Source organism: Rhinatrema bivittatum, chromosome 2 (genome assembly GCF_901001135.1).
Source record: "Rhinatrema bivittatum chromosome 2, aRhiBiv1.1, whole genome shotgun sequence".
In the NCBI taxonomy this organism is placed as follows: domain Eukaryota; kingdom Metazoa; phylum Chordata; class Amphibia; order Gymnophiona; family Rhinatrematidae; genus Rhinatrema; species Rhinatrema bivittatum.
The window spans coordinates 170,206,418-170,225,579 of NC_042616.1; positions in this window are offsets into that span (position 1 = coordinate 170,206,418).

Here is a 19,162-nt window from a genome sequence, read left to right on the forward strand (position 1 = left end):
AGTAAAGTATATTTTTGGAAAGATAAAAAGGAATCTGTCAAATGCCCTCATGTCACCTTCCAAGACTCCTCAGAAGAATCAAGTAGTAGTAGTAGTAGTAGTAGTAGTAGTAGTAGTAGTAGTAGTTGTGATGAAGATAAAACTAAACAGCCACAATCCTTTTTAGGCCAATCTCGAGATGTATATCGATCCCATCCATTCAGGAGTCGAACACAGACACGACCTCCAGATTGGGAAGGTCCATTAAGAAGAGCCCAACAGCGGAATCAACAGCAATATTAAACTTATCACAGGTGGATTTCTCAGAGGCTACATATATTGCCTTGGAGAAAGGTCTATCATATGTACCTTTTAGTAAATACAATCCGTTTCAAACGCATGTCGATTTATATCGCTTTTTCAGACGTCTCCAATTGAAATTGTTCTTTGATGATTCGAATACTGGAGCTTCCGATGGTTCTATTATAACACCAAGATCTACGTGGGTACCACCTGGACCGGTTGATCCAGTTATTGCAACTTTTATGCAATTGGTTTTGAAAGACTTGACTTTTAGAAAATCAAAACATGGTTGACAGTAAACATTCTTCTCCAGATTGGTCTTACACCCAATATTGTGCTTTGAAACAGTTGTCTGATAATCAGGAGGTAGTAGTGAAACCTGCTGACAAGGGCGGTGCAATTGTGATACAGGATACTAGAGACGATGTGGCAGAAATTCATCGCCAATTAAGTGATCCGGAATATTATCAATTTTTGATGGAGGATTCCACCATGGATTTACAGGTTAGAATTGAAGAATTGGTTGAAGAAGGTTTATCAAAAGGGTTTGTAACGAGAGGCCCGTGCTCTGAGAGTGAAGAACCCTATGAATCCTGTACTGTACACATTGCCTAAAAAAATAAAAATATCTCAACACCACCAGGGTGTCCTATAGTAACAGGAAAGGGTTCTATTTTAGAACCACTGTCAGATTTTCTAGATTTCTTTCTTAAACCTTTTGTAAAAGAATATCCATCTTTCTTACAGGATACTTTGCACAAGTTGCAGTTGTTACAAGATCTGCCAGCTTTACCAGATGGTTGTTGGTTTGTCACATTAGACATTTCATCTCTGTACACGAACATTCCTCAAAAGGAAGCCTTTAAGCTAGTACAAAAGATCTTTCAGACGCGCCCGTGCCCACACAAGGTTCCTACCAGTTTTCTTTTAGATCTTTTAAAGCTGGTTTTGTTTAAAAACTTTTTCAAATTTGATGACAATTTTTACCTCCAAATTCAGGGTGTGGCGATGGGTGCCACGGTTGTCCCTGACATTGCGAACTTGTATGTCGCCAATTTTGAAAACCAGTATTTATTTTCATCTAGTTGGTTTCGAATCATGTTGATATGGAGACGCCTTATCGATGTATTCTTCATTTGGACAGCATCTATAGAAAATCTTCAGGAGTTTCTACAGTGGTTAAATCAATAGAACTCTCATTTACAGTTTACAGCATAACACCATCAGAATTCTATAGCTTTTTTGGACATTCTAATTGTGCGTGAAGGTTGTACTGTCAAGACTACCTTACACAGGAAGGAGACAGATCGCAACCATTATTTATGGTATTCCAGTTACCATCCAAGAAGATTGAAAGATGGATTACCAATTTCTCAATTTCTGCGGCTACGTAGGATCTGCTTTACCACAGAAGAATTCCGGATACAGGTGTCAGATTTGTATATAAGATTTGCTCAAAAGGGGTACCCTAAATCTGTAATAAAGACAGCCTTTAAAAGGGTGTTTGCCAACAGAGCTTTGTTGCTTCAAAACCAACAGCGACCTTAAACCCAAAACCTTACATGTGTAATGAAATATTCAGCACATATCAATGACGTTGTTAATATCGTACGTTCACGTTGGCAAGTTTTGGCTCTTCATCGAGTTTTTCAGTTGGGCCCTAGATATGCATTTTCAAGAGGACAAAACATTCAGGATCTTGTTGTCAAATCTTCATTTGTCTCTACACATGAAAGATTAAAATCTGGTGGACATCATACTTGTGGCAATTGCGACGTGTGTTCAATCCTTTACGGGGGACCAATGGAAGTCTCCACATTCAGATATCACAGTAAATTTGGGGGCATTTACCACATGCGATTCGGAGCACATTATTTATGTCATACAATGCCCATGTAATTTGGTGTATGTTGGGTGCACTAAGAGAATCCGTACAAGACTGATAGAGCACAGAAGTTGTATTAAGACTTCTAAATTAACAGCCCTGCTGGTACAACACTTTATACAGGTGAATCACATGTTTACTGATTTACGTTGATCAGTTTTGGACAAGTACAAAAAGGAACCAGAGGAGGTGACATGCAATCTCGGTTGAATAAACACGAACACTACTGGATTTTTACTTTGAGCTCAGTTCACCCCCCCAAGGCCTAAATGAGAAAATAAATTGGTATTCGTTGATTTAATCCCTGACTCAGTATACAATAGGGGCTTCTTGTTTTTGGTCTTATAAAGAATAAGGGTGTGTTCAAAAAAATTCTTAAAAAATTGTTAAAAATTTGTTTTGAGTTTTTGAAAAAATAGAGGACTTTACACATCAGGTTTAATCAATAAAGGGGGAGTGTTGGGATAGAATGTTGGATGTGCTTGAGTATTTTCCTCCGTCAATTAGAAGGATTTTTGATGTAAAAACATCAAGTTTTTTGGTGATATTATGTCCATTGCATTGATCATAATACAAGCGGGACTACTGGATCCCCTGTTTGATGTTTTTTTTGTCATTCAGAAGTAATCTTGATGAGAAAATCTGGTGTCAACATTTCCATCCTATGGATGATGAAATAAGTGAGATTTCTGGATTTAAATGTGTTTTGCGTCTTGGAAAGAAATCTGGACGTGAAAGACGACTTCATACGCGATCAATATCTAACAGAGGGCTGGGTGTTAATAACATGCTGGACGTGTTAGAGGACTCCCTTTATTTTGAAAACATAGAACGTACCTGGTTGGGAACTGTCACGTGAATTTGATGTTTTGACGGGGGAGAAAATGGAGTTTAGCTGTTGATAGAAACATAGAAACATAGAAATGACAGCAGAAGAAGACCAAATGGCCCATCCAGTCTGCCCAGCAAGCTTCACACATTTTTTCTCTCATACTTATCTGTTTCTCTTAGCTCTTGGTTCTATTTCCCTTCCACCCCCACCTTTAATGTAGAGAGCAGTGATGGAGCTGCATTCAAGTGAAATATCTAGCTTGATTCGTTAGGGGTAGTAGCCGCCGCAATAAGCAAGCTACACCCATGCTTGTTTTACCCAGACTATGTTATACAGCCCTTATTGGTTGTTTTTCTTCTCCCCTGCCGTTGAAGCAGGGAGCTATGCTGGATATGCGTGAAGTATCAGTCTTCTCCCATGCTGTTGAAGCAGAGAGCCATGCTGGATGTGCATCGAAAGTGAAGTATCAGGCACATTTGGTTTGGGGTAGTAACCGCCGTAACAAGCCAGCTACTCCCCGCTTTGTGAGTGCGAACCCTCTTTTCTTCTCCCCTGCCGTTGAAGCAGAGAGCTCTGCTGGATGTGTGAAGTATCAGTTTTTCTTCTCCCCTGCCGTTGAATCAGAGAACTATGCTGTATATGCATTGAAAGTGAAGTATCAGGCTTTTTTGATTTGGGGTAGTAACCGCCGTAACAAGCCAGCTACTCCCCTCTTTGTGAGTGCAAATCCTTTTTTCCACATTTCCTCTTGTTGTTGAAGCTTAGAGCGATGTTGGAGTCACAGTAAGCATGTGTATGTTTATTTAATAAGGGTATTGACTCCAGGCAGTAGCCATCATTCTGGCGAGTCACCCACTCTTCATTGGCAGCATATGGACCTTGCTGGCAATTGCAATTCGCTCCAATGTGATAGGGGCACTGTCGTTTGCATCTAAAGATATGTTACTTCGACTTAAGGCTCTTATAATCCAAAGATGTCTAAAGGAGAACTTGAAGTTGGGCGATAATAGTTAGGACTTTGAGTATGTTGTCTGCCCGAACGAATACGACCTGTTTGAGGACTGTGGGTGTTTCCATGTCTTCCGGTGAGGAGTTTAAAAGGTTCCGGTTTGCCGCCATGTTTTAAATGTGCGAGTCTGCATGCAGACCGCATAAGAAGAAGTGTATGAAGAAGTAGCCAGTTACGCTGATGGAACGGATAAATATTTTTGTGGATGCCAAAGATATGAAGTTTGGAAGTAGTCATTTCCTCTGAAGCAGGACCTTGTGGTTCAAAACACGATCGTGTCGTGATTCAGGACTTTTATCTATTATCTCGAGATGAGTATTCTTTTTTGAAATATATTTGATTGGGACTTGACATTTGCATTTTTGCTTCATAAACGAAATATTGTTCCCATGGTTTATACAATTGGCAGTTCGTCAGCATGTTGAGAGAATTGTTTTACTTTAACAAAAAAAGATATTATAAAAAATGAACAAAACATAATTGATTGAAATAAAGTAAAGTGACCCTATACCAAACGAGAGTTTGATGGTGATACTGACTCTGTGAGTAAGGGTCCTACAAGATTTGATGGCTATGTGATATGGCATAAAAAATATACCATTTCAACCATTTATTATTTTTTTAATGAGGGAGTCAACACTGCACGGTGAGAGGAGGATCTACTGCAGCTTCTGAGCGACTTACACAGTTCCTCTATGCTGTGTGCCCTGGAGTATTGAGAACAGGGGAATACCTATCACAGGTAGAATGGTTTGCCTGGTCAGACCCAGGCAACGATAATATTCTGTGAGGGGACATCTTCCTACCGCAGATGGAGTTCTAAATCCACTCACTGGGTTTCTTCTTGCAGTCCATTTTAAGGAGGCAAAAGTATGTTGTTGGGTTTTGTTTTTTTAATAGCACGGCTGTACGGCAACTAAAAGTAGGAAAACTGAAGAGAATAATGCAAAATAAAAATTTTTAAAGAATTTAGAAAAAATATCTGGAGAGTGAGTGCACGTCGGTGGTGAACTTAGATAAAAAAATGACTGAGGAGCTCACAAGGCAACTCCCACGCATGCTCAGTACAGCTCAAAGCTCTACCAGCTAGGAGAGATGAGCTGGATGACTTCACCCACCTGTAATAACTAATTCAGCCTTTCGATAGCAAAAAATGTTCTCAAATAAAAGGGAATTCATAGGACAAACAAGTAATAATGTTAAGTCAAACTCCTGCTTTGCCACAACAGCCACTATGTAGCACCATAGTACAATGACAACGTCCTTCCCTACACCAGTGCTGTACAGCATTCTCAGCACTAAGCAACCTGGGGAGCGAACCCAGGTCCCTCCATATGGTGGTGTTCAGTCACTGAGCCAATTCCAGCGAACAGTTTTATCAAGATATGGTACCACATTGGCACCTCACCCAGATCAACCCAGAAAGATTGATCCAGTCTGGGTTTTGCCCTATTGCATGTAGAGTTATAATCCTAATTGCTTTAAGAAAAACATGTTTACATTTCCATGCATACAATAGGATAAAATCTAGACTGGATTAGTCTCTCCAGGTTCAGACCTGAATGAGATGGCAACCATAGCCACAAGCAAAGACTGTCGGCAAATGGGTGTACGATTCTGGCTGCTGTACAGCCTCCTCACCACCAGGGGTCCCCAATAAGCACGCTCCCCTGGCTAGCCCGGCCTTCCTTGCCTACCAGCTCCATACCCAGAACTTTTAATTTAACCCCACCCTAGCCCATGCCTTGGTGCTTTGGCATTGGGTTCCTTTGGGTTCCCTGCTTTAGCCATCTGTTCCTTGCCTTGCGTGCCTTCGGGCATCCTGCTTTCTTTGCCTTGTTCTGTGGCCTATAGGCCTCCTGGTTCTTTGCTGATCCTGCTCGGTGGTCTACAGGCATTCTAGTTCTTGCTTGCCTTCTTGTCCCCTCTCTCCCTGAATTCCTTTGTAGCTGTGCTATTACTTTTCTGCTTGCCCCTGCTTCCTATGGACTTTTTTGCCTTGCTGCCTTTGGGCATTTTGTGTTTCATGTTCAGTGTAGTCCTTGTCCTGGTTTGTCCAGTCCTGTCATTGTCTGGCTTCCTCCAGTTCATGCTTACCTTTAAGCTATTCTGATTTCACCCACACTTGCACTCAGTTCCAGTGTAACAGTTCACGCTTACCTGCATTCACATCCACACATATCCACATTCTGTTCCAGTGTTTCCTGAAATTCACCCTTACGACCACAGACCCAGCTCCAGAGACTCTTCTCAGCCAGCACCCAGCTCCAGAGGGCCTTATTAGCCGGTACCCAGCTCCAGGGATTCTATCATCCTGTACCAGACTCCAGCGACTCTACCCAGCCTCACCAGATCACCTGCAATTGCTCCCATCCTCCTGTCCTGTGTCACTCTTGCAGGTGGTGTTCACCACACCAGGCTGCAGCCCAAACCATAACAATGGGAAGGGAAAGATAATGAGGCAATAGTAACTATAAAAAGAATAGCAGAATGTACATTCCCACTTTCTGAACAGTCAGCTGAAAGCTAGACAGGGCAAGATCAGTAGAAAACCATTTCAACTTAGTGGTCTGAAGAATGAGCTGGACCTACAGATGTTCTCAACCCATTCTTTGGGTTTTTAGGATATTTACAATGAATATACATAGTATAGATTTGTATATAATGAAGGCATCTATTTCATACATATTTATTGTGGATATCCTGAAGAAAAGAAGACTAGCTGTGCATGTCTGGGGGACTGGGTTGAGAACCAATTTTGCTGGAGAAGGGAGAAAATAGATGATAGATGTTAGGCTCACCAAATAAAATAATCTTTACCACTGACCTGGCCAGAGCTGTCTTATTACTATTGTGATGAAATTAAGATGTTTAACTAAAGACAAAAATCAAGTGATGCCTCAATGTATTGCATGCCATGGATAGAACAATCACATGAAGTGCTCATCTAAAAATGGGACCAAGATCCTGCATCCCAGCAGCCTGTAGTGTTGCCATTGCTTTGGATGGAGTAGTGGATCTCTGCTCTCATTTGCATCACTAACAGAATCCACAATGCATCTATTAGGGTGCTGTCTTGCAAACATGTGCTTTCTTCCTTGTGCTGTTAGAGAGCTAGATAAACTTTCATCAACTTCAGATAAGCAAATAGACTCGGTTCTTGATTTCCAAAACACTCCCCCCCCCTCTCTTTCTTTTTTTTTTTTACGGTTTACCCAACCTGTGGTCCACGAGACCATCAGAGGGGGGTCTGCCTGAAAGGAGACACTCAAAAGTGCAGCTGCTGAGAAAAAGAGCAAGCTGATCTCACCTCAGAAGGAGCTCTGCTCTATGGCTGATTTCCCCACTTAATCTTATTATATTCATTTATATTCCACTTTTTTTTTGTGGTATTTCAAAGCGGATTACATTCAGGTACTGTAGGAATTTCACTGACTGCAGAGGGCTCACAATCTCTGTTTGTATCTCAGGCAATGGAGGGAGAAGTAACTTGCCCAAAGTCCCAAGGAGTGGCAGTGGGATTTGAAGCCTGTTTTTTTGTGGTTTGTAGTCTGCTGCTCTACCCCCTAGGATACTCGTCTGCTCCATTTCATATTTGCCATAACAAGAGATGAGGAAGCTCAGCCTTGAGGAGCCCAAACACACACAGAGAGGAGGGGAAGAGTGGGGATGATTGCCTTCAGAAGGAGCCTTTCGCAGCATGGAGAGGAGGTAGGAAAGAGCAGGACTTTGCCACCACAAGCCTGAAGTCACACAAGGGGAAGCTACCATTGCCAGTATCCAAATTAGCTGCCGTTGCACGTGACCAGAGGGGACAAGCAGCGTGATAACACCAGGAGCAGTTGTGGGCACTGCTGTATGTGCTATGGTTGCCTTGCTAACCTGATACTGTAGGAGAAAAGTCCTGTGAGTAGTATAGGCTTAGGGGAGGAGGGGGAAAAAAAAAAAAGAGGACGGGACCATTAGGGAGCCAGTTCTCAGAGGTGGGGATTAAACCAAGTACTCAAGAAGAGGTAGAGAAGGGGGACATAGGGAGTAGAGGACAGGAGAGAACACCCTCCAGAAGAGGTCATGGTTAGAGGCAGGAGGGAGAGCTTGTGGGAAGGGGACATAGGGAAACAACATTCAGGAAGGAATGTAGGAAGGAAAGCCAGAAAAGAGAGCAGAAAGGAAGGCATCCAAGGAAGGAGCCAGGAGGGAGAGGTCCGGAGGATATAGAGGCTAGAGGCAGCCCTAAATTTGTCAATAGGCACCAATTATGCCTGTGCCCAGGCCAGAAAACATTCAGGAGCAGCAAGCTGGCTAAACTTTGCTGCCTTCTAGCTCTGCTAAATCTGTTAGCAGCAAAAAGTCCTCTGCTTGCCTGTAATGGACTCATACAGGAGATGGCTGGGGTCAAAGCACAAACAGTCCCTAACAGCAGCACAGTCCAATATTTGGCCCTGGAGAGAGGGAAGGATGGAAGGCACTGGAGGAGGGAAGCAGGACAACAATAAAAGCATACAGGAAGGAGGCATGGAAAGAGGGCAGTAGGGAGAGAATCCGGGAAGGGGCTGAAGGGGGAGCTGGCAAAAGGAAAGGCACTCTGAAATAGGTCAAGGGTAGGAAGTGGGGCAGGAGAGAGCACTTTCACAAAGGGGCCATGAGAGGATCAGTGAAGAGGAACACAGGGAGAGATGAGAGGAGGCATGGAGGAAAGGGCAGAAGCAGAGATGAATGCCAGGGATCATGAAGAGGATGGGGGGACAGACAGCTACCAGGGACAGACCACCACTAGGGAGCATTCTGAAATCCTTGCCTGAAAATGTATGGTGCTACTGGCCCTTGACTATTCCAAGGAGTATCCCTTTTTAAAATTCACTTGCAGGCTTGTGGGTACAAAATACAAACTGCAGGAGAGAAACTGGTGGAATGAGAAAGGCTGGGTGGGAGAGGCTGGTGGGTAGGACTTAGGGAGAAAGACTAGTGGAGAGGGACCTGGGGGAAAAATTAGTAACAATATGTTGGGATAAGATTGGCAGGGACAATCTGGGGTTGAGATACTGATGGGGTGGGGTGGGGCAGGAGTGGGAAAGGAGAAACTTGCAGAGAAAGGAGCTGGGGCAGAGGAACTAGTGATGGCGGACTAGGAAAGAGGGACGTGGAGAGCAGAGTTGCTTACCTACAGGTATTCTCCCAGGACAGCAGGATGTTAGTCCTCACATATGGGTAAATAACGAGCTACAGGATGCTCGAATAGAGGCAATCAAGCAGCACCCAACGAGGGGTGCTGTTGGTTCTGAGGGCAGCCTGAATTTCACAGTGGGTCATAGATAGGAAGTTGGGTTATTAAACTGGAAACAAATTATGTAGTACAGACTGGCCAAAGACGGAATCTTGCCTTCCAGTCTTGTCAAGACAATAATGAGCTGCGAAGGTATGGAGAGAGCTCCACGTGGCAGCTCTACAGATGTCAGCAATAGGTATAAACGGAGGTGCGCCACTGACGTTGCCATGGCTCTGACCGAATGTGCTTTCACACGTCCCTGTAGCGGAAGGCCTGCTTGTTGGTAGCAGAAGGAAATACAGTCTGCCAGCCAGGTGGACAGGGTCTGCTTGCCCACTGGAACTCCGAGCTTGGTTTTATCAAAGGAGACAAAAAGTTGGGTGGACTTCCTATGGGCTGTAGTGCGGTCCAAATAAAAAGTGAGCGCAAGTTTATAGTCCAAGGAATGCAGTGCCCACTCACCTGGATGTGAGTGAGGTTTTAGACAAAAGGTAAGGAGTATTATGGACTGATTTAAGTGGAAATCGGAAACTACCTTTGGCAAAATTTTAGGGTGAATGCGGAGTACCACACGATCATGGAGAAATTTGGTATAAGGTGGGTAGGTTACCAGTGCCTGTAGCTCACTGACTCTGCGAGCCAATGTTATAGCAACTAGGAATATCACTTTCCAGGTGAGATGTCTGAGCTCGCAGGAGTATAGAGATTTGAACGGAGGTCGAATGAGCCGTGCTAGCACAACATTGAGGTCCCATGCCACAGTTGGGGGATGCAGTGGAGGCTTTAGCTGGAGTAAGCCTCTCATAAAGCGCCTTACAAGGGGTTGCGCCGAAATTGGGGCATCTCCTACACCTTCATGGTAAGCAGCTATGGCACTTATATGTACTCGGATGGAGGAAGTTTGTAGGCCAGACTCCAAGAGGTGCCAGAGGTAGTCCAGGATGAACGAAAGGGTTCGTGACAGAGTCAGATGTGACTTGGGATAGTTTATTAGAAACCCCAAGGACTGAAGCAGTTGTATGGCAAGATGGAGGGATTAAAGTACTATCTCCTTGGACAGACCTCTGAGTAGCCAATCGTCTAGATACGGATAGACATGGATACTGCGCTGTCTTAGGTAAGTCGCCACTACTGCCAGGCATTTCGTAAATACTCGGGGTGCGGATGCCAGGCCGAACGTCAGCACCCGGTATTGGAAATGTCTTCGACCCACTATGAATCTGAGGTATTTTCGGTGAGGAGAGGATATGGCTGTATGGGCATAAGCCTCCTGCAGATCTAGAGAGCAGAGCCAATCTCCCTTTTGCAGGAGAGGGAGCATGGTGTCCAAGGTAACCATCCTGAACTTTTCCTTGCGGAGATGTTAGTTTAGGGGGCGGAGGTCCAGTATAGGACGTATACAGCTGACTTTTTTGGAATCAGAAAATATCGAGAGTAGAACCCTTTTCCTCACTGCTGGTTCCACAGCATTGGATTGCAGGAGGATTGAGAGTTCTGCCTCAAGAAGTGGAGTGTGGTTGGTTAGACTCCACACCGGACGCGGTGGAGAGTCCGGTGGTAGTGTAAGGAAATTTAGATGGTAATCGTGGGCTACTATAGAAAGGACCCATTGGTTGATGGTAATTGTGTGCCAGTTGTTGGCAACGTAGCAAAGGCGGCCTCCCACAGGAAAGGTGGTTGGGGGGGGGGGGGGGGGGGGGGGGTTGACTGCTGCTCTCTAGATGGAAGTCAAAACCCCGATGCAGGACCAGTCTGAGGAGCTGGTTGGGCTTTTGGGAGCCTGTGTTGATGAGGCTGGCCTCTGTGAGAGGGTCTGGTTGGTGTAGCCCGGGATGGAGGAGGGTAATACCTACGTGGTTTATAGGTTAGCCTTCTAGGTTCTCGTCAAAATGTTCTCTTGGTAGTAGACAGGAAGTCTGAGGGGACAGTGGACAGTTGGTGCAAGGTTTCATGGTGCCTCTTGAATTTTTTCACCAAATTGTCCCCTGTGCATGGAAGATCTGCTAACCTGTCCTGGACCTCCTGGCATAAGGCAGAGGATTTAAGCCAAGCCCAGTGCTTATTCCTGCTGCTGATACTCTGGAGGCAATTTCAAAGATATCATATGCTGCCCTGATCTCATGTTTCCCAGCATTGAGTCCCTTCTGGAGGATGGTAGACAATCCTTCCTGGAATTCCTCAGGCAGGGTCTCAGAGAAGTCTTGGACTTGTTTCCAGAGATTTCTAGTGTACTGTGTCATGTATAGCTGGTAGGCCGCTATACAAGCCATCAGCATAGATCCCTGGAAAACTCTTTGGCCGAAGGCATCCAAAGACTTCTGCTCTTTGCCAGGCAGGGTAGAGGAGTGAGGCCATGATCTCTTAGCCTTTTTCTGGGCGGATTCAACCACTACGGAGTGGTGGGGTAGCTGGCTCTTTTGAAAACCTGGAGCTGTCTGCACCAGGTATGTAGCGTCAGTTTTCCTGTTGACTGGTGGCACTGTTCCAGGGTGTTCACAGGTACAGTGTAAGAGGTCAAACAGAACTTCATCAATCGGAATTGCCATTACTTATTTGATGGCATCCATGAACTGAAGCACCTCCAGCATTTTATGCCTGGCATCCTCCTCCATTTGTAATTTAAAGGGGATGGTTTCAGACATCTCCTTTATGAAGCTGGCAAATGATAGGTCCGCCAGAGGGGAGCGGCGTCTTTCTTCCAGGGGTGAAGGCTCTTGACAGTAGGTCTTCAGAATCTTGAGAGTCAGAGGAATCATCACCCCAAGGGTAGTATGGTGGGTCTCCTCCACCCTGCAGGTCTTCAGATGGAGGCAGAAGTCCAAGCCCAGCTGGAGGAGGAGGTAGCACCAATGGAAAATGTGGAGGCAACCGAGATCGGTGGAGGCAGCACAGAGGACGGTGGTGGTGGTGGTGGAACAGATGGCATTGGTGTTTTTAATGGACGTCGGGGTACGAGTAAACCCAATGGCCCAGGAATCTGTTCTGGCATCGGTGGCTCCCATAGAGGAGAAAAGGCACAGTCTGGTTCTTCATCGTCCGAAGACAGAGGACTTGAGATCGATGCTGGAGGAGGGATCAATGGTTGTGGAGGCTTTGCTGGTCCAGAAGGAATGGGCACCAATGGAAGTGCACTGATAAGGGTGTCCAAGCATTCGAGGAGTGGAGCTAACATAGTAGGCACAGGATCAGGCGTCTGTATGGGAGTCGGCGCCGGCAGTGACTGAAACCCTCGAAGGGCCTGAAGGACTGCCTCTTGGACCATCCGGTCCAATTCCTCCTGGAAGGCTGGTGTGGGTAATGCAGCAGCCGGGGTTGGAGGCTGAACAGGCGTTGCCGGAGGGTCCACAGGAATTTGTGGAGTCTCGGCACCCGGCACCATTGTAGGTGGGGAAACGCCTTGGTGTCCCGGGTCCAGAGGAGGATAGGGGCTCCTCTCCCCGGGACCTCTTGGAAGGTGGCTCAGTCAAAGTCGATGGCTTATCGGTGCCGGCACCGGCTGAGGATTCGCGTTGGTGCTTCTCGCAATGGGCAGCCTGGTCCTTCTCTGGTGCCAAGGATGTTGAAGCCTTTGAACAGGATGACGCTGGTGACGGCTTGTCACTGGTGTTTCAATGTTGTTGAGACGTCGATGGAGGAGTGGAGGATGAAGAAACCTTCCGACTCTGTGTGCTTTTGGCTGGAGTCGATGGAGATGAGCGCTTAGAGGTTAAAAGGTGCTCCACCTTCTCCAAGTGGGCACAGTGCCCTATAGATGTCATTTGGGCACAACTAGTGCACCATTGCACATCGTGGGAAGGCCCCAAGCATAAAACGCAGATGTCATGAGGGTCCGTAATGGACATAGTCCTTGGACACTTGGGGCACTTCCGAAACCCGGTCGCCATTTAGAAAAAGGGGGCAGCGCGCGGTTGGTGTTCTTCGGGTACCGATAGGAACACCGCTGGGAACAGACTGCAACAAACGAGGTAAACTTACTGGCATTAGTGGAGGTTGGTGGTTGATGGGGGATCCTGGGATGGGGAAACATTTTTTAGAAAAAGTTCCGTGAGGAAAAAGTTGTGAGAAATTCTCACAGAGCTCCTAAGAACCGAGAGGCACCTGCTGCGCAGAAAAAAATGAGACTGAAGGGGGACCCCTGCTGGATGCAGGGTTGGTGGCATGCTGAGCATGGTCAGTGTGCCAGTCAAAGTTCTAGAAACTTTGACAAAAGTGTTCCGTGATAGGGCTCCATCGATGATTTCACCCATATGTGAGAACTACGATCCTGCTTGTCCTGGGAGAAAGGAGGGATTAGGGAGAAAGAATGGGACTGGTAGAGGGGAGCGAAACTGGTATGGACAAAATGGGAGTCCCAAAACCTCTAGGATGGGAGGTTAGGAACCCCTATTTAAAACAATGAACATATCACTCACTGCGATAAAATGGAGTAGAGTCATTGCACAAATTTTCTGCGATTGTCACTGCTGTGATGAGTTTCTGTAGATGCTTTAGTTGTACTTAACTGTGAAGGTCAAAGTTGGAATTGAAACTGGTAAGATGCAATGCTATTCCTCAGAGTTTTGTGATAAAGAATTAGCAGGTGCTGCAAGGTTAGTTGGGAGCCTTTTTCTAACTGAAGTCCCTCCAAAGGAACAAAACTATCCCAGAATGCCTAGAGTTAAATGGACCAAATTGCAAGAGAAAAAAGATACAGAGTAAGGAAATGTGAGCAGGCAATGTCCACTCCTGAAGTACAGAACAATCCAATTACAGCTCTAATGACCTATTACAGCAAAGTTATATGCCTGCAGCGACATGAAGTTAAACAATACAAGCACAGGGTGGCAATGCAACAAGGAAAACATCTAAAAAATAAACTGTGTATACAGAACAATTTGCTTTGTTTTCCTATTTAAGTGGTAAATGTTTTATCTAAAAATACTATTAGAGATGTGCGTTGGTTTTAGCTATCGGGCCGGGCGCTTCTTGGAAAACTGTTGTCCAATGTTTTGGGTTTTTTTTCGGCGAAACAAACCGGAAAGAAAAACAACCCACCCCAACCCTTCAAATTTACTTAATGACAACCCCCCTCCACCCCGATCCCCCCCAAGACTTACTAAAATCTTTGGTGGTCCAGTGTGGGTTCTGGGAGCGATCTCTCCCGCTCAGGCTATCGGCTGCCACTAATCAAAATGGCACCGGTGGTCCTTTGTCCTTACCATGTGACAGGGGCTACTGGTGCCATTGGTCGGCCCCTGTCACATGGAAGGAGCAATGGATGGCCCTCACCATTTTCTAAGATGGCGCTGGCTGTCCATTGCTTCTACCATGTGACAGGGGCCGACCAATGGCACCAGTAGCCCCTGTCACATGGTAAGGGCAAAGGGCCACCGGAGCCATTTTGATTACTGGCAGGCCCAACGGTCTGAGAGCGGGAGATCACTCCCAGGACCCACACTGGACCAACAGGGCTTTCAGTAAGTCTTGGGGGGGGGGGGGAGGTGGTTGTCATTAATTAAATTTGAAGGGTTGGGGTGGGTTTGGGGGTTTTTTTTGTGGTTTTGTTTTTTTTTTTTTTTAAATAAAATGTGCCCCTCCCCACCACGCTAACCCGAAAAACTATTGTCCCCTGAAATTTCGGGGAAAGCCCGATTGTTTTTCGGGGTCTTCCGATCCATGGCGAATTGGACAATTTCGTTGAAATTGTCCAATTCGGCAAAAATGAATGCACATCTCTACTTACTATTATCAAATCTCACTATTATTATATTTCTTGTTGGAGCAGTTGGGCTAATCTAAATGATCACCGACATGGAACATGATTGTTGGACCTGCTATGATGCCAGGTTACTGCAAAAAAAAAAAAAAAAAAAAAAAAAAAAAAGATAAAGCAGAGTTGCTTACCTGTAACAGGTGTTTTCCTGGCACAGCAGGATGTTAGTCCTCACACATGGGTGACATAATTGGATGAAGCCCGGCACAGAAAACTTTGACTAGGCACACTGAGCATGCCCAGCATACCATTATCCACGTGGGGTCCCTCTTCAGTCTCATAACATAGAATTACAAAAAAAATAAAACAGGAGAAACCTAACTCTGGGGGGTGGCGGGCAGGTTTCGTGAGGACTAACATCCTGCTGTCCTAGAAGAACACCTGTTACAGGTAAGCAATTCTGCTTTCTCCCAGGTTACGCAGGATGGAAGTCTTACTTCACACATGGGTGAATCCCTAGCTACAGGCTGCTCCCGCACAATCATAGAATAAACAGCACTTAACCAGGTGCCAACAGGCACCATAAACTAGTGCTGTTGGTAACAGAGGAAGACAGCCTGAAACTGAAAAAGGGCCTGAGACAGGAAGAGTTGGGTTTCACAGCTGAAAAAGATTCCGGAGGACAGACTGGCTGAAGTTGCTGTTATAACGGCAGTCCCTGTTCAGACAGTAATGAGAGGTGAATGTATGGAGAGAGCTCCATGTTACAGCCTTGCAGATCTCATCCACAGGGACTGCTTGCAAGTGGGCCATCGAAGCTGCCATGGCTTGGACAGAATGAGCCTTGACATAGCCGCCCAGCTGAAGTCCTGCCTGCATATAGCAGAAAGAAATACAATCCGCTAGCCAGGTGGACAGAGTCTGCTTGGTAACGGCAATTCCCAATCTGTTCCTCTCAAAGGAGATTAATAGTTGAGTGGTTTGCCGACGGCTTGCTGTCCGCTCCAGGTAGAAGGTTAAGGCTCTCTTGCAATCCAGACTGTACAGAGCCCAGTTACCCTGGTGCAAATGAGGCTTGGGAAAAAAGGTGGGTAGGATGATTCACTGGTTCAGATGGAAATCAGTCACCACCTTCGGCCGGAACTTAGGGTATGTACACAGAAACACTCGATCATGGAAGAACTTTGTGTAAGGTGGATATGACACCAAAGCCTGAAGTTCGCTGATTCTGCATGCCGAGTTGACCGCCCAAGTCAGGTCATAGGAGCACAAGGGCTCAAAGGGAGCCTGCTTAAGCTGAACCAAGGTCACATTGAGGTCCCAGGAGACCGCAGGGGGTCTGAGGGGAAGTTTCAACTGAAGCTCACCCCACGATAGGCTGCACTGAGATGGGCAAACCATCCACCCCTTGGTGGTAGGCCCCAATAGCACTAAGATATACCCCGACAGAGTTGGTCTTCAGGCCAGCCTCCAAAAGGTGCAGCAGGTAATCACGAAGCTTGGAGGTGGAGTAGGAGAATGGTGTGAGAGCCACAGCTTGAAACCAAACAGAGAATCTCCTCCTCCACTTCAGGCCATATGACTTCCTAGTGGAAGACTTCCTGGACTCCACTAAGACCTTAGACACACCGTCCGATAGGTCCAGGGGCTGTAAAGTTATCCTCTCAATAACCAAGCCAAGAGAGGCTGGGATGGCACAGTCTGCCCCAATCCTGGGTGATGAGGTCTGGGGAGGTTCCCAGATGATTGGCTCCCGGCCAAGGAGCAGGAACTAGATCTGTCTCAGCCAATAAGGCACAATAAGAAGCATGGTCCTGTTGGAGCTTCAGAAGTGGAGGGTAGGCATTTAGGAGGTCCATGCCCCACTGGTGAGCAAAGGCATCAGATGGCAGCTTGCCGTTCTCCCTGGACAGGGAACAGAACTGATGTACTTTCCTGTTGCAGGGGGAAGCAAAGAGATCCACGTCTGGGGCTCCCCAGAGATGGAAGAACCAATTCACAACCTCCTGCTGCAGGGACCACTCGTGTGGGCGGAAGGAACGACTCAGATTGTCCGCCAGCACATTCTCCCCCGGCAAGTAAATGGCCCGAAGCAGGATGCCCTGGGACAGAGCCCAGGCCCAGATCTGGACCGCCTCCTGGCAGAGGAGGAACGACCTCGTGCCTCCCTGCTTTTTGAGATACCACATTGTCACCTGATTGTCAGTCTGGTCTAGGACCACCGCCTAAAGTGCATACTGGATCACCTAGAGCTCCACGAATTTATCAGACACCGTTCTTCCTGTGCTGACCACAGACCCTGGGTGCAGAGCCCTGCAACATGGGCACCCCAGCCCAGATGGGAAGCATCCATGGAAAGCACAAACTAAGTAGGGGAAACCTGAAAGGGCACCCCTATCCTCCAAGTTGGATAGGGTCTCCCACCAGAGTGTCCTGGAGTGGCAAAGAAACCCTAATGTGCACCCAAAGGTCCTGGGTGGCCGGATGTCACTGGGACTGTAGGGGTCCACTGTGCCCTGCGGATTTGCAGACAAGCGAAGGGAGTGACATGGATGGTCGCTGCCATGTGTCCCAACAGGAGCAACATGCGGTGCGCGGTCACCTGGCAACTCAAGAATTCGCTCCTACTAGGGCCACCAAAATAAGTGCTCAATCCCGGGGCAAAAGCGCCTGAGCCATGTTGAACCTGGCATCAATGAAGTCCAGCTGTGGTTACGGGACCAGCTGTGATTTTGGGTAGTTGACCAGAAAGCCTAAGGTCTTCAAGACCTGAATGGTGGAGTGTAGGGACTGCAGTGCTTCCTCCTGAGTGGCACTCTTGATAAGCCAGTCATCCAAGTAGGGAAAAACCTGCACTTGCAGCCTCTTTGGGTAGGCACCCACTACTGCCAGGCATTTTGTGAAGAACGGGGTGCAGAAGCCAGTCCAAAGGGCAGACCCAGTACTGAAAGTTGTTCTCGCCCACCACAAACCGGAGGTATTTCCGGTGGATATGGGAAATTTCGATGTCGGTGTAGGCATCTTTTAGACCAAGGAAGCACCTAGCGAGATCATCTTGACCCTTTCCCGTTTCAGGAATTTGTTCAAAGCCCTCAAGCCCAGGATTGGATGAAGGCCCCCTGTTCTCTTTGGAATCAGGAAACATCTGGAGTAGAAGTTGCTTCCCCACTGACTTGGCAGAACGGGTTTGACTGGCCTGGCTGTTTCGAGGGTGGACAGCTCTGTCAAAGATATTTCCTGATCCACCGAAAACCTCCAAGAAGGGCATGGGGAAAGAGTCTGTGGGGACCTCTTGGAAATTCAACCTGTATCCCCAACAAATAATGAACAGAACCCACAGGTCCGAGGTGATGGCCGGTCAACGGTCCGCAAAGAACCTCAGCCGACCTTCAACTGGAGGGTCCATCCTAGAGGTCACAGGTGGCTGACAGTCAGTCAAAACCCCATGGCAGGGCTCTTCTGGGGTGCTGGCTGAGTTCTCAGGACACGTAGCTGTCTAGGGCCAGCCCACTGAGACCTTGCCCTACCCGCAGGAGGGTAGTACTTCTTTGGGCAGTAAAAAGGGTGTCTGGGCCCCTGCCGTGAGGACTTCTTGCCAGAGGACGGCTGGTCTGAGGTGCTGGCTGAAAGGTGCTAGAGGGTCTCATGATGATCCTTCAACTGTGCCACTGCCTCCTTAATCTTATCCTCCGGGCAGAGGTGTAAGAGCGCCATGCGCAGAGCACCGATGCCCACCTCGGCCAATCTCACTGCTGTCTCAAAAATGTCATGTGTGGACCGAACTTCCTGCTTATCACACTTCAACCCTGCTGAACAACTTTCAGAGTCCTCCTGTAGTTGAAGGAAGCGCTCCACCAGATCCTGGATCTGCTTCCAGAGGTTTCTGGAATTCTGGCTCATATACAGTTGGTAACAGGTAATATGGGCCGCCAACATGGATCCTTGGAAGACGTTTCTCCCCAGGGCGCCCAGGTCCCTGTGCTCGCTGTCTGGAGGAGCCGAAGCATGGGTACAAGACCTTTCTTTCTTCTTGAGGGCGGATTCCACCATCACGAATTGGTGCAGAAGCTGACGCCGCTCAAATCCCATGGTAGGCTGAACCAGGTACACCACATCGTTCTTCTGGTTCACTGGCAGTACTGAAATGGGGTGCTCCCAGAGCTGGACTAACAATTTTTTAAATAGGTCATGGACCA